Genomic DNA, 13,887 nt, shown 5'->3' with positions numbered 1-13,887 from the left:
CGGGTACCCCCGTTCCTAGGACGCCGACATACATACAATGTGATTCTCAGATAAGAAACTGCAAGTTTCAGTTTCAGATAAGAAACTGCAAGTTTTAGAGGCATAGCATTTATATTAAAACGCCCTTTTCAAACAGGGTTAACATCATGTTGGAAGTTTTATTCATGGTGGAAAATGGAACTACCAGCTAGTTAACATCTTGGTGATCAACATTCATGCATAGCACATCTTCAAATGATGCACAGTAAAAAAGGTATGCTATTTTCAAAATGCCGACACAATGTCAAGTGTGCGAAAAACAGAGAGAACGAGGGACGAAGTTTTGGCAAGTGTTGGAGGTGGTGCACGTAGATGACAACGCGAACTCACATGTAAATAATGGTAGAGGCAAAAAATTGGAGATAATTTCACTACATCAAATGGAATTGAACCCGGGCGGAATAGCGGTCAGGTAGTGTCACCTCGCCACTAGGCTAGTTCAGTAGTTTTGCTAGAAATTAGGCACAACATCTACCATTACTGTAGCATGCCTTCCCTGGGACCGGTTCGTTTTCGCCCGGGGCCTGGATGTCATCCTACACATTTGTGTGCTCGCCGCGGCGCCGCTGTCTGCCGTTGTGAACATGCTGAACAAACGGGAGGAATCTACAGAGGAATGTACGTGGAGAGTTGGACAGTCAGGACCCACCAGGTCCATGGCCGTATGTAAGCAAGTGCCTCATTGAAAAAAATACTTCCTCCTAATGATATACTGACGTTGGGGCCCACGGGTTTGTCAACAAAGTTACATTTTTTTGAGGTGCTTCAACGTAGTTACTAAAGGAGATAAATTTACAATGAAGCCAGGGAGCTAGCATATATCATCTATTATCAGTGGGCCAGCAAGTATCAGCTGGGTTGTGGGCTACCCCGTCTAGGCTTTCTTTTTTAACACTTGTAAGCTTGCACGTGCAACGCACGTCAAATGTTGACGAATAAGATTGGCACCGGTATAAAATAAAATAAATGAATTCAAAATAAATAAATTAAATTGATACACAAGGTTGTGATGCTACCACTCAAGTTGTTTTCCAAAAGTGGTATATCATTGTGGTCATGTTGTTGCATATATATTGTTTAATTTTTTTGGTGTTTTGATAGGTTGTAAGTGAATAGGAAAGTTAGTTATTATTGAAAAGCAACCAAACAATTGGTCTTAATATCATTGTGTAAGCAATAGATAACTAAAATCTGAGAAAAAGGATCAAGAGATAGTTAGATCAATGGAGAATTCATTGATGAGGTTGCTAACGAAATGCTTATGTAAATCTACAAATGGCCCTAATAAGGTATTATGAAATTTTTGGTACTCAATCACATGCTGCAAATACACGTAACTCACACTTGAATGACTACCAAAATGAGAAACACATATCTCGCATTAAATATCAATAGCATATATCCAGTGGCTACATGAATGGAGTAGGCTGGTAACAGTGGCTGCTGGCAATTCGATATTTTACTGTATTTTGAGTAGTAGATGGGACAGTGGCTCAATAGTGGCTACATGAATGAAGTGGCGATGCTGATGATAACAAATTATCCATGTAGCTATTTGTATAAAGCCAAAATCCTATAAGAGTTGCTCACGTGGAAATCATTCAATAGCGACGTCAACATACCAAATGACGTCTTGGTCCCCACATAGTCCAACTCACAAGAAGATAATAGAATATGATACCTTTATTACATGGCAATGGTTTCACACTATAATTTCATTTAAAAATGGTTTATCATTTTGTTTGATGAGAACTGTTAAAGTGATCATTTCAGTCTATCAATTTGAAGTTTAGTAATATACATGCCTAATGAATTGTTTTAAACTATATGACTAATGATTTTGCAGTGCAACAAAGCTTGCCTAGAGCATTTCACCATAATACTATTTTAAGAAAGGATGCTAATCAAACTAATAGCCACATTCAAGATGCTTTGCTGAGGGATGAAACACAATACAATAGGATGCGAACAAAGCACACCAAATTTCCAATGCGGCAGACATTAAATCTTGTGGCTTCCTAGCCTTCACATTCATGATCATGGCAATATGGTGACGTTTCACAAGGGCGGATAATTAGAATAGGACACATTGCTATCTCCCAACCTATCCCCTTCATCCAAAGAATGCAAAAATAACTGATCGAAAGATAGAAAAAAGAAAGCCAAAAATACCAATGCTTTTACAAATGTTTGGGTTGAAATTTATTGTATGGGTCCTTCCGTGCTTTGTGAATAATGCCAATCCGTATATACAGGATACTGAAGCTTTTCACAAATGGAGATGTAGAAACAGTACCACAATGTTTCTGTCACACTTCAGTTCATAGCAGACTGCTTCTGATAAAAAATTGTCAATCCCTTGCCATGAATCTTTACTTATCCCTGCAGTTTTGGTCTCCCTGTGATTGTGAAAATAAAAAGATAATTCTTAGTTGTGATCCTGCAATATATCCTACCCTTGTAGAGGTCGGCTGGAAGCCGCAGTCCCCAACATAATCTTCGGTACGATTTTATCCTATTGGGTCCAAGGATATATTACATAGAAAATTAGAAACCATTGAACAGTGGGCTGCTGTATAAACATGACATGTATTATCGAAATTCCATTGAGTTGGAGAATGGAGATTAGTCTGCATGTATATTCCTATCTTGCCGTGTCAGTGTGTGGTGGACAAGATGTGTTGACTGCTCACTCTATCCACTTTACGAATCATCAATGTAGCACACGGGAGGGCAAAGGAGAAAGCCTATACTTAGGTAATGTGATTGAGTGCTTGGACACTGAAACTGGGCAGAGTCGAGAAGATGCTACTCGACTGGCCGGCCAATGGTGCGGGTGCTATTCCTCCGGGTGCAGCCCCAAGCAATGATGGATGCAGACAATGGTTGGCACACATCTAGGAGATACCCTCTGCCGCGCTGCTCCGCCATGGCCGCCGGTGGAAATTTTGGATCTAATTTGCAAGGGAGAGTGTCTCTCTCATTGGAGACCGTCGCCACCGAAGGTTCACCGTTGAGGTCGCTGCGCCCCGGCCCTTCGTCCTCTCCTTTCCTTTTGTTCCTCTCTATCTCCTCACCTTTGAAGCTCTCTCTCCCTAGAACCGCAGCAGGCCATGGAGGAGCTCACCCGCTGTCGCCGCCGCTCCGACTCCCCGGAGCTGCCCATATTCGACCCGATCCGGCTGCCATCCGCCAGATCCACTCCAGCCCCACCGAAGCCCACGCCTTGGCCACCGTTCCCTGCATCGAGCTGCCACCGCCGCCTAGCATTGACTGCATCGCTCGCCTGGCTCTATCTTTTGGCTATCGGGCTGTGTTTGTTTTTCTTTGTTGGGTTAGCGAAGCGATGTATTTGGGGTGGAGGCGGGGCGCCGATCGTTAGAGTTTTCATCTGCCCGGAAAAATGCTAAATGCAGTTTTGGATGTGGGCTAGTGTAATCTCGATATTTATATGAAATTAGGTGATCTGATCGTAAGGCTATAATTTTTTCGTGTTGTTATGTGTAGGTTAGGCTGGGTGCATTTAGCGATGAATATTTGTGCTTGTTTAAGTAGTAGAAATGTGCAGCCCACGACATGCCGATTTGTATTTTCTTGAGGGCCGTCATGTATCGACCGGCCTATGGACCTCCCATCCTAGGTTTTATTTTTCCTGAAACATCCACAACCCAACTTATATTTTTTTTTTGAAGAAAACGCAGAGGTCTGTTCTATTTTTCTATATAAGAATAGGAATGCCAGGTCCAACTTATGTTTCCCTTCTAACTATAGTATATATATTTATATTATTTTATATGGTATTCTGTATTATTGTTATTTTCATCATATATTTAACAAATACTTGCATCTATAAGAAAAAAATATCCCACGTCTTATTAACTTATAAAAACAATTTTTTAACAATAAAATCCTGGATTTTTTTACATTAAGGCAACGAAAATCATGGTGATTGTGTAGAAAAGCTTGGTAAGATTTAAGGTCCAATGTAATAATAGAACACTTGTTATTTAAATATATTTATAACAAAATGCTCAGACCCTGTTTACTTTTTGATAAGATTGCTGCGCCCAACCCAACATTATAATTAGACCCGGCCCAGCAAAATCATGTATTTCGAGAAAGTGCAAATGGGTTGTAATTTTTTAGGAAAAAAATAAATGGGCCGCATGGACACTACATTATTTGTTTAGCCAGCCCAGCAAATTCGTGTATTTCGAGAAAGTGAAAATGGGTTGTAGTTTTAAAAAAATGGGCCACATGGACGCTACATTATTTGTTCACCCAATCCAGCAAATGGACTGTAATTCTCAAAAAAGGAAGATCAAATGGACTGTAAATTCTAAAAAAATTGGTTGAATATGTGCCATATTTTTGGAGGCTGAAATGTGGGACAATAGGTTGAAGCCAACGCAAGTCGTTGTAAACTTAGTCAACAAATGATTCTGACATCGATAGTCGTTGGATTTACATCCAGCGACCGGCATCCATCTTCAATCTCTCGTCTTCTTCCTCCAGTGCCGCCAGGACCACCTGCTCCTGCCTCCTGCTACTAGCGGCTCTGCTTAGCATGCTTCGCCGTGAAGCGCTACCCCACCGCTGGCCAGGCCATCCCTCCACCCCTCCACACCTCATGTTATTCGCCACCGACTGCCAAACCATGCCGCACCAGAACCAGTTAACCCTCGTACACCTCTCTGTCTGCGACTCCACTCCCGCGTCTTCACATCTCCGGCTCGTTACCGTCTGGGGCCTCGCCGTCGTCCACCACCTTGGATGCGCTCGCAAGGCATGGTCAGCGTGGTCAACAAACGAGAGCCACCGGAAGGACTGTACATGGAAAGGTTGACAGTGGGGACGCACCAGGTCCATGGACGCACACTTGCAACCGCCTCCTTATTACGCAAAAATTTATTCCTCCCCTTAAAAGCTAGGACCCACCATGTATATCTTCGCATGGAAGGAAGTGCCTCCTTATTCCTGCCACTACTAGCTAGGGCCCACTAGCTATATCTTCGCACACAAGGAAGTGGAAAAAATGATTCTTCCTCTTGACAACTGGGACCTAACAGCTATATTTTCGCACGCAGGGAAGTGCCTCCTTATCCTTCCTGACAGCTGGGACCCACCTCGGTCGAACCGTACGTAGGGTTGTCTGTCTGGTCATCAACGTGTAGAGTAAGGAGCGGCACATGTCGTAGTAGAGGCACGAACGTAGCATGTCACGCATTCCCTTATATATCATGTACATGCTGCAAGAAAGTGAATATGGCTTCTTACGTACATATGGGCGGGGTGTCGAACGCGTACAGCGGCAGCGTCCTATTCATCGGCAGCCAACCGGCTGGTTCGGAACAAAGAAATTGCGTCGTGTTCATCGGGAGGCAACGAAATGCATCATGTTCATCCGGAGCCAACCGGCTTGGACGGAATAGCTGAAACGTGGCCTGGTGTAACGCATAACAGAGGAAAACGGCCTTCCGTTCGATCGCTGTCATGGGAAACCACGGCCACTTTGTTCAGCAGGGGGACGGGAACGTTGCACAAAGGGTAGAGAAGCGTAACACAACATGACAGAGATCACACGGGCAGTTTTACCTAGGTTCGGGCGGTCGTGAGGCGCAAAACACTACTCCTACATTAGTGGATTGATGGTGGAAAACCATAGCGCTCTTCCCCAGTAAGGTGGCCTCGGGGCGAGAGAAGCCACATGCGTATGAGTGTGAGGGGGTCCGAATCCCTTCTACGGTTGCCATGGGCCTCCTTTTATAGATCAAGGGGTCACCATAGTGGCAAATCAGTCTTTACATACTGATTATATAGCAAATAGTGCTATCACACCTATCTCTGCAGGCTAACAGAGCACATTAAATGCGCCGCTCGGTGTCACATCACAGCTCGCCAGGCAAGCCCTGCCGTGCTGTTTTGCCTGCTTCACGCCTGCTTGCTTGAAACATCTCAGGATGGGTGTCACTTGGAGGTATTTTTTGTAGGAAGTGGCTGCCATGCGGCAGGGGCCAGCCACTTAGTCACTTAGGAGCTTGACACCGCACTGATTGACGACGTGCGTTGCTGTGACGTGGTGTGGTGGAGTAGTTTGCCTCCATGAGCCCTGGCAAGCCTGCCAGGCGATCTTGGATGCTTGCTTCCGAGGTAATCCCAACCTCGCCAGGCTCGCCTGTCAGGCAAGGGAGGTTCTTCTCGTAGTGGTATCTTGTCTCTCTGGCTAGTCTTGGTCTTCTTGATCGGCACTTTGATCCGTGAAGGAACTGATCCCTCGTGCCTTGATCTGATTTCGATGTTGTAATGTTGTTCTTGAGCCTGTGCACAATCTGGGAAACGGACCCAGGGTTTGTTGCACCGACAGGAGCCCCTGGGACTGGCCCAAACGCGCTGCCAGGTGTCGTCAGTGTAGGCCCTAACCAGTGCACAAGCAGGGCGTAGAAGTGGCTGACCCCTTGAGATCTTCTTTGCTTATTCATTAACTTGAGCCCATGCAAGTTTCTGGTCCTTCCACGCATCGCGTAACGCCAATCGTGGAGAGGCCGCTCTTGTAATGGCTCGTGAATGATTTTAACGCACGAGCGAGTAACTCCCAATTCAATCTTCCAACAACACCCTTATCCTTAACCATGTATGCTGCATGCACCATGTTGGGTAGGTAACGGAGGCGCGTGGTGCGGGAGAGCATCAAGGCAGGGGCCCGGTCTTCTTGAATTGGTGGAGGAGGGCGGTGGTTACCTGTCGAGGGATTGGCTCTCTCCCCCGACCCGCCTATAAAAGGAGGGGCTGTGGAGGAGCGGAGCCATTCATCCTCACATCCCTTCTCCTCCATCCTCTGCTTCCTACTGGTCTGCATTAGCTTAGGGTTGACGAAGTAGAATGCTCGTGCTGATGCTTGGGGAGTGAGTTTGGTCCAGGTCCAGAGGAGGCACGGTTACGCATTCGTTGGGGCGAGATTCCTTCCCCGTTTTCCTAAAAGCTTCAGGAGGGTGCACGGGCGGCGCGACGGTAGCACCGGAGGTGGCGACTCTTGTGTGCTCGTTGCCGGGCCATCCATGGCTTCAATTCTAGTGAGGGGTGACGCAAGCGACACCATGCCAAAGCCCGTGACAGACGCAAGGCGTGGTAGTCGACCGTGGCCTATTCCCCCTCCTCTCACGGTGCCGGAGGAAGGTTGCGAAATGGGCTCGCCATAGGTAAAGGCAGACCTGACCTCCCCAGGCACTGTCCACTTAGCACGTGGGAGAAATTGTTGTTCCCATACATGCTTCCTTAACGTGCGGTGGCTCCTGATCTTCGGGCCGTTGGGGACGACCATGCTCTCTGCGGGATTACCCGGAGAGCATGGCGTCCGATTTGGCTGTCATGGCAGGGGCTTCGGACGGCAGCGGTATGGAAGGTGGCGGCAACTCACGATGCGTCAAGAACAGGGGCGATTGTTCCGACGAGTCGTGTTTCCCGGTGACTCCGCCGCCCTTGTCCGGGCTTCCAAAAGCATCACCATCTGCTCCTGCCCTCTAGTTTCTTCCTCCTAGCTCGGAAACGGCAGCACCCTGATCATGGGGAGGTGCCGAATCCTAGCCAGGCCTTCCCTCCGCCTTCTTCGTCTCCCCCTGTTGTTTCGAAGAAGGAGAGGAAAAATTGAAGGCATCACGGGCATTTTATCTTTCTTAATCTTAAATCTGTAGGCACTTGACAAATTTTAGTTCAAATAATGTAGTCTCTTGAATCCATGTTTGTGTCCTGTAAGGTCTGTACTTGTTTGATCAGCATATTAATGAAAATATAAACCTTGCCGGGGACTTGTGCATGTATACGTCCATGCGGAGGTGGGATGCCTCCATACTTTTAAGTAAACAAGTTTCCCCTAGTAGGATACCCTACTGGTACCCTCAGTTTTGTTCCCGGGGAATTCGGCCCACCGGGCACAAATCATGAAGAGGGACCAGCCCCCACCAATCTCTATATTTTTACCAAAGGCCACTATGACCATCCTGACCGAAGCAATGTTCGAGTCAACGGATGGGAGCACCCAAGTTTCAAAGAGTGGTGAGGGTTACTTATGCCCAAGTCTTTACTTACAGAACATGCATGGATAAGAGAAAGAACTTATCTACTTGGCTTGCCGGAAATTGCAGTGTAGGCTCATCTTTCCATCTCCTCCTGAAGACCAAGTCCTCAGTAGGTGCCTACAATTTATGCAGATGAATATGATGCCAGATGTGATCTTATCTACATGAACATGCAATGCTCATGAAATGCTTATGCATGCATGCAACTTATCGGGGGCCCCTCAATGCTTCATTTATTTCTCCATTTCTTAGGTTCTGCGCCTGGCTTTGTACAAGGGGTTACATGCAATTGAGCCAAGGCCTGTACAAAAGGGTGGCTGCCGGGTAGGGCCCGATAGCCGCGCCTTATGGGTAGAACTTGCGGAGATACTCAATATTCCATGAGTTTTGCAATTGAATGCCATCTCCTGTCTCCAGACGGGCTGCGCCAGGTTTGGTGACTCGTACTACCCGGTAAGGGCCTTCCCACTTCGGCATCAACTTGTTTGCATCCTTGGCGGACTGAACACGCTTAAGGACAAGGTCGCCTTCCTCAAAACACCGGGCATGAACCCTACGACTGTGATAATGACGCAAGGCTTGCTGGTGGCGTGTAGCATGCGTAGGAGCCCGAAGACGGTTCTCCTCCAGAAGCACAGCGTCGTCAAGCCAGTGCTGATCCTGTGCTACTTCATCGTAGGCAAGCACTCTAGGTGACCCATAAATGAGTTCCGTGGGGATAACTACTTCTCCCATAGACTAGGGAGAAGTGAGTCTGCCCCGTAGCTCGATTTTGTGTCATTCCGAGGGACGAAAGAACCATCGGCAGCTCGTCGATCCATCACCCGTCGCACTTCTGCAGCTTATCAAATGTTCTTGTCTTGAGTCCTGGCAACACTTTAGCTTTCGCCCTGTCAGCTTGTCCATTGCTTCTAGGATGTGCAACAGAGGCAAATGAGATCTTCCTTCCGAGGGCTTGAACATATTGCAAGAAGGCACGACTCGTGAACTTGATGCCATTGTCAGTGATGATCCGAGCACAGACCCCGAAGAGGCACACCAATCCTTTCCAGAACTTGATAGCTGACTGAGTAGTCACCTTTCTCATGACTTCTACTTCCAGTCACTTTGTAAACTTGTCGATGGCAACAAAAAATAATTTAAAGCCCCCGACAGCTCGGGGGAAAGGGCCGAGGATATCGAGCCCCCAGACCAAAAGCGACCATGAAAAAGGGATTGTCTGAATAGCTTGGGCAGACAGATGGAGGTTCTTGGAATGGAACTGGCAGGCTTCACATTTGGTGACTAGCTCGACCTCATCTTGGAGGGCTGTGGGCCAATACAATCCTTGCTGGAATGCTTTCCCAACCAATGCCCTTGATCCAATGTGGGAGCCACACATTGTAACACACCAAAAATTTAATCAAATTTTATTAAAGTAAAATTTGGCTAGAAATAAAAGTTTGAGCTACTCCCGGTCATTAATTAATTCCAGAGCCTGTTCTGTTCTGTTTTACAAAATTCTTCCCTCCACAGAAGATTATTTTTATGAAAGGTAGTGGTCCTTGGTTGTTTTGTAAATCATTTATTTTATATTATAAATAACAGTAGGAAATATTTTCACAATATAATTGTCCACAAACAATTCCATTAAATATATTTTCAATACATGAAATGCCTCTGTTGCACTACAAATATTTTATATAATTGTTTTAAAGTCCCACAAAAATTATGAGAGGTCAGGTGATGCCTGTATGTCACTTTTGAGAAAAAAAAACCTAACTTTGTCCTTTGAAAATTTTGAGTGAAACATCCTCTTTTGAATTATGGCCCATTCTTGAGGTATAACTGCAACCCTACTTTTCCAAGCTCCATTAATTTTGAAACTTTACCATCTTGTAATACTTCAAACCAAAACCTTAACTCCGGAAGATCAGCTCCATTGGAATCTCTTTAGTCCACCAAACATGCCTCTGAAGTTTCTGTCCAAGACTAAATTCTAGTAAAACTTGCACTATCAAGTTTCGCACCTTGCCAAACTAACTCCACCACCATCTCTAACATCTAAAGAGACCCCACCCTGCCAAGTTTCAAATCCATCAAAGTCCTAGCATTCTGTCGAACACCTTCAGCTCATGACAAGATTTGGCAAAGCTTTCTAAACTCCATATGACACTTGAGCTCTAAGCCAAACGAACATGTCCATCATTCCTCCCATGTTTAGAATCACCACTATGGTAATTTTCAGCTCATTTGGGTCCCTGTAGATGCCACTGGCAATTTGTCAAGCACCTAGCGTGCGTGCACAGGGCGCGTCCAGAGCATGTGTTTTGCACGCGTCGGCCCCGAGCTACTGCCCCCGCTCTACTGCCTCCCTCTCTCATCATAATCCTCCTCTGGATCAGCCCGACCACCAGGAACTTCACCGACACCCTCGCTTGGCCCCTAGCTCCGTCCACCACCGTCCATGACGACCAAGATCGCCGGCCGATGAGTCCCGCACAACCACCCGACCCGCGTGGCGCGTCCCGAGCATCCCAGCTCCTCCCAGGAGTGGCGGCCACCGCCCTCACCGTCCACCTGCCGACCTCAACGTACTCACCTTCCACCGTAATGATCGCCGCCGCCGTTCTTATCCTCTGGACGCCACGGAGCCGACCCCCTCGCTCTATAAAAGCTCACCCAGGCTCTCTACGATCCACACCACACCCCCTTCCCCCTCTATAAGCCACCAGGAGCAGCCAAATGAATGGAGATGGTCGTCTTCTTCCGCTCCAGCAACCACGGCCGCTGCCACTGCCTTATTGATTCCGACGCCACCAGAGCTCCCCCTCCTCCACTCTCCTCACCATCCACCCCCTCCTCGCCCCATGACTCCATCCCCACCTTCAATTCACCCCAGGAGCCGCCGTAGGCGGAGCACCCCTTTCGCCCGACGCCGCCATTTGCTGGAGAGCTCGCCGTCGGCGACTCCGTCCACTTCGACGACCATGGTGGGTACCCATGGGTTCGCCTTGACCTCCTGAGCACACCCATGTGCTCAGATCCCCGAGGGGTGCCGTCGTTCTCCAGCAAGCCTCACCGGAGCCCCGCCTCTATTCTACCGGAGAGGGAGGCGCGCGCGGCGACTAGTCAAACCTGACCAGTGGGGCAGGCGGGCCCACTGTCAGTGTCCCAGCGTCGCTGACCCGTCCATAAGTGGAGACGAACTCCGTTGTGGCCGCCTTCGCACGGGGAAGACGTACCCAGCGAATATGCCTTCGACGTCATCAGCTCTTCCTCGTGGCTGAGCAGCTGTGCTCGGCCCAGTAACGCCAAACTACTAAACATTGCCCAGGGTACATCTTTTTAGGTTCATATTTTTCCTTTCTAGCGGATTTCATAAAAATCCACAGCAGCCATTTCACATCCAAATTTGATGACTCGAATTTCTTCCTACTCCTGCAATCATGATTTATTTATCCAGATAGGGTGAGCATTTTGCCTAGGCCTGGTTTTTGCTGGATCTAATAAATAGTCCATTTCCTTGATTATTCCAGCTTAGTAAATCCGTAGGAAAATCATATGAACTCCAACTGACTTGATTCTTCTTCTGTTATTTCTAAAATTTCATCTAGTTTATTTTACTATTTATTTCAAAAATCCCCAAGCAACTTTTATGTACTGTTTTGGAATTATGTGGTAATTCAAATATTTTGAAAATAGGAAATGGAGGGGAGATATAATTTTCAAAGTCTTGGAATGCACGTAACATTTCTGCATGCTCAAGGCAAGCATCTTGAACACATGATATGGTGAATGCATGGTTGTTTGTTTGCATGTAGAATTGAATTATGAATATGTTTGATTCATATAGAATTTTCATAATACCAGTCATACATGCATGATCCCCCTTGATGGTATTTTATCTTCATTTAAACATGTGGTATATGTGAGTATGGTTATCTTCAGGTGCCATATATGCATGTGCTGGTCCAGGCTAATTTGCAGGAAGAATAGTCATGAGAAAAGTGAACGTGAGACTGAAATATAATTGTGACGAGAATGATCAGTGAGGGTATGTTGGAACATACCAGGTGGTGACCCTATTGGGTACTGCCAAGGATTTATATTGTGCTGACCACTGCAGGAAAACTTAAACCTCCTGAGTTGACCGTAGATCGAGTCTTGTTCCGGTAACCCCCATACTGGTTTCGTGCTACCACTTGTCCTTGCCATAGGTAGGGTACGGTTTAGTAAGTTGTTAACCCCTTTCCCTGCACAGACCGTACAAAGAGGCCACGATGAGGGTTTCCAGGTACCGACTGCAATGCCAGTGATCGGGTCAGGGGGCATGGGTGTATCCGGCTGGGCTGAGAGGGGGGCACCCCTTGTAATCCGTGCGTGTTAATAGTGATCCCATGCTACTGGAGACGATGGTTAAGGACTATAGTCTAGGTTGGTCAAGTGTCGGTCTTAGAGTCATCTCCGGAGGAAATAATTAAAGTGATCATGGTTCCTTTTGCAGGATAATGATTGTCACTACTGGTGCTATTATGAATATTATTGTTGATATGGATATTGTTGTGGACTAACCTTTTACTCTTATGTTTAACCTTGAGTATCTCTTGGGATGGCTAGACTACCCAGGATACTCAAGTTTATTTTCGTTTCTGAGTATCACATGGGATGGCTAGTCCACCTGGATACTTGTGTTATTATTTTCTTATAAGCCCTTTATGAGGCATCGCCCAGATACCCGACTGTAGCTTTTATTTTCAAGACCTCTCGAGGCGTCGCTTTTAGACACCCGTTTGGCATTTCTTTTCAAGACCTCTCGTGCCGTCGCTTGAGTTCTCGGGCGGTCCTATCTCGCCCGATTCTCTTTTAGACACCCGTTGGGCATTTCTCTTGGAATTACTCGGGCGGTCCAACGCACACGTTCCGTTTCATTCCTTTGATTTACTAGTAACATTATTTACCGTATGAATATTTGTCATGCCATGCTCTAATTCTCAGTCAGCACATGCACATAATTTAATTCATCATGAACATATGCATCCGGTATATCTTTTGTTCTTGATGTTTATGAGTACATTCAAACATACTCACTGGCTTGTCCCTGGCTATTGTCCTGGCCAGATCATGACTCGGAGAGGAGCACTACGACGACATCCCGCAACCTAGGATTCGGGGATAGTAGCCACGCGAGATAGGAGTTATCCAGGTCAGCTGTTCCCGTGGGAATGGAGTTCCATCAACGTTGGAGATCCACGAGTCGCTTCCATTATCTGCCACTAGAAATCGTTGTTGTACTCAATGGACCTATAAGGTCTTGTACTCAAATCCTTGTAATTGCTTGGAATTCTGTATCAAGGAAATGTCCACCGGCAACAGTAATCCTGGGGTTGGTGGTGACATACAGGTCGTTTGCTGGGCATTTATGTCCCAGAAATCTGGCCCCGACAACCATGGTATCAGAGCAAGGCTGACCATTGGCTAATCCTATCTTAGACTGGTCACTATTCCTAGGTTTTTAGACCGGCAATATCCTTTTCTATCCACCGTCAAGCTCATCCTATCCGATAGCCTGCAAAGTGGCCAGCCAACATCTTTTTGTTAGTCGGTGCCCAACCTATCGTCCTAGGCCATAGGCCGTGCTCCCATGGCCGACACCTGAGTTGTCCCATCCGCAAGCGTGCGATGAAAGACTCTGCTGGCTTATACAGGAAGCCTTGCCCGAACTCAGCACATCACAACTCTCACTCGCACCCAGATTTCCAAACCAGCAAGATGCCTGGTCCCATCGTCCGCAACG

The sequence above is a fragment of the Triticum urartu genome, chromosome 6A, assembly GCF_056163025.1.
Source record: "Triticum urartu cultivar PI428250 chromosome 6A, HENAU_Tu73, whole genome shotgun sequence".
NCBI lineage: Eukaryota > Viridiplantae > Streptophyta > Magnoliopsida > Poales > Poaceae > Triticum > Triticum urartu.
Note: the sequence above shows the minus strand (reverse complement) of the source record.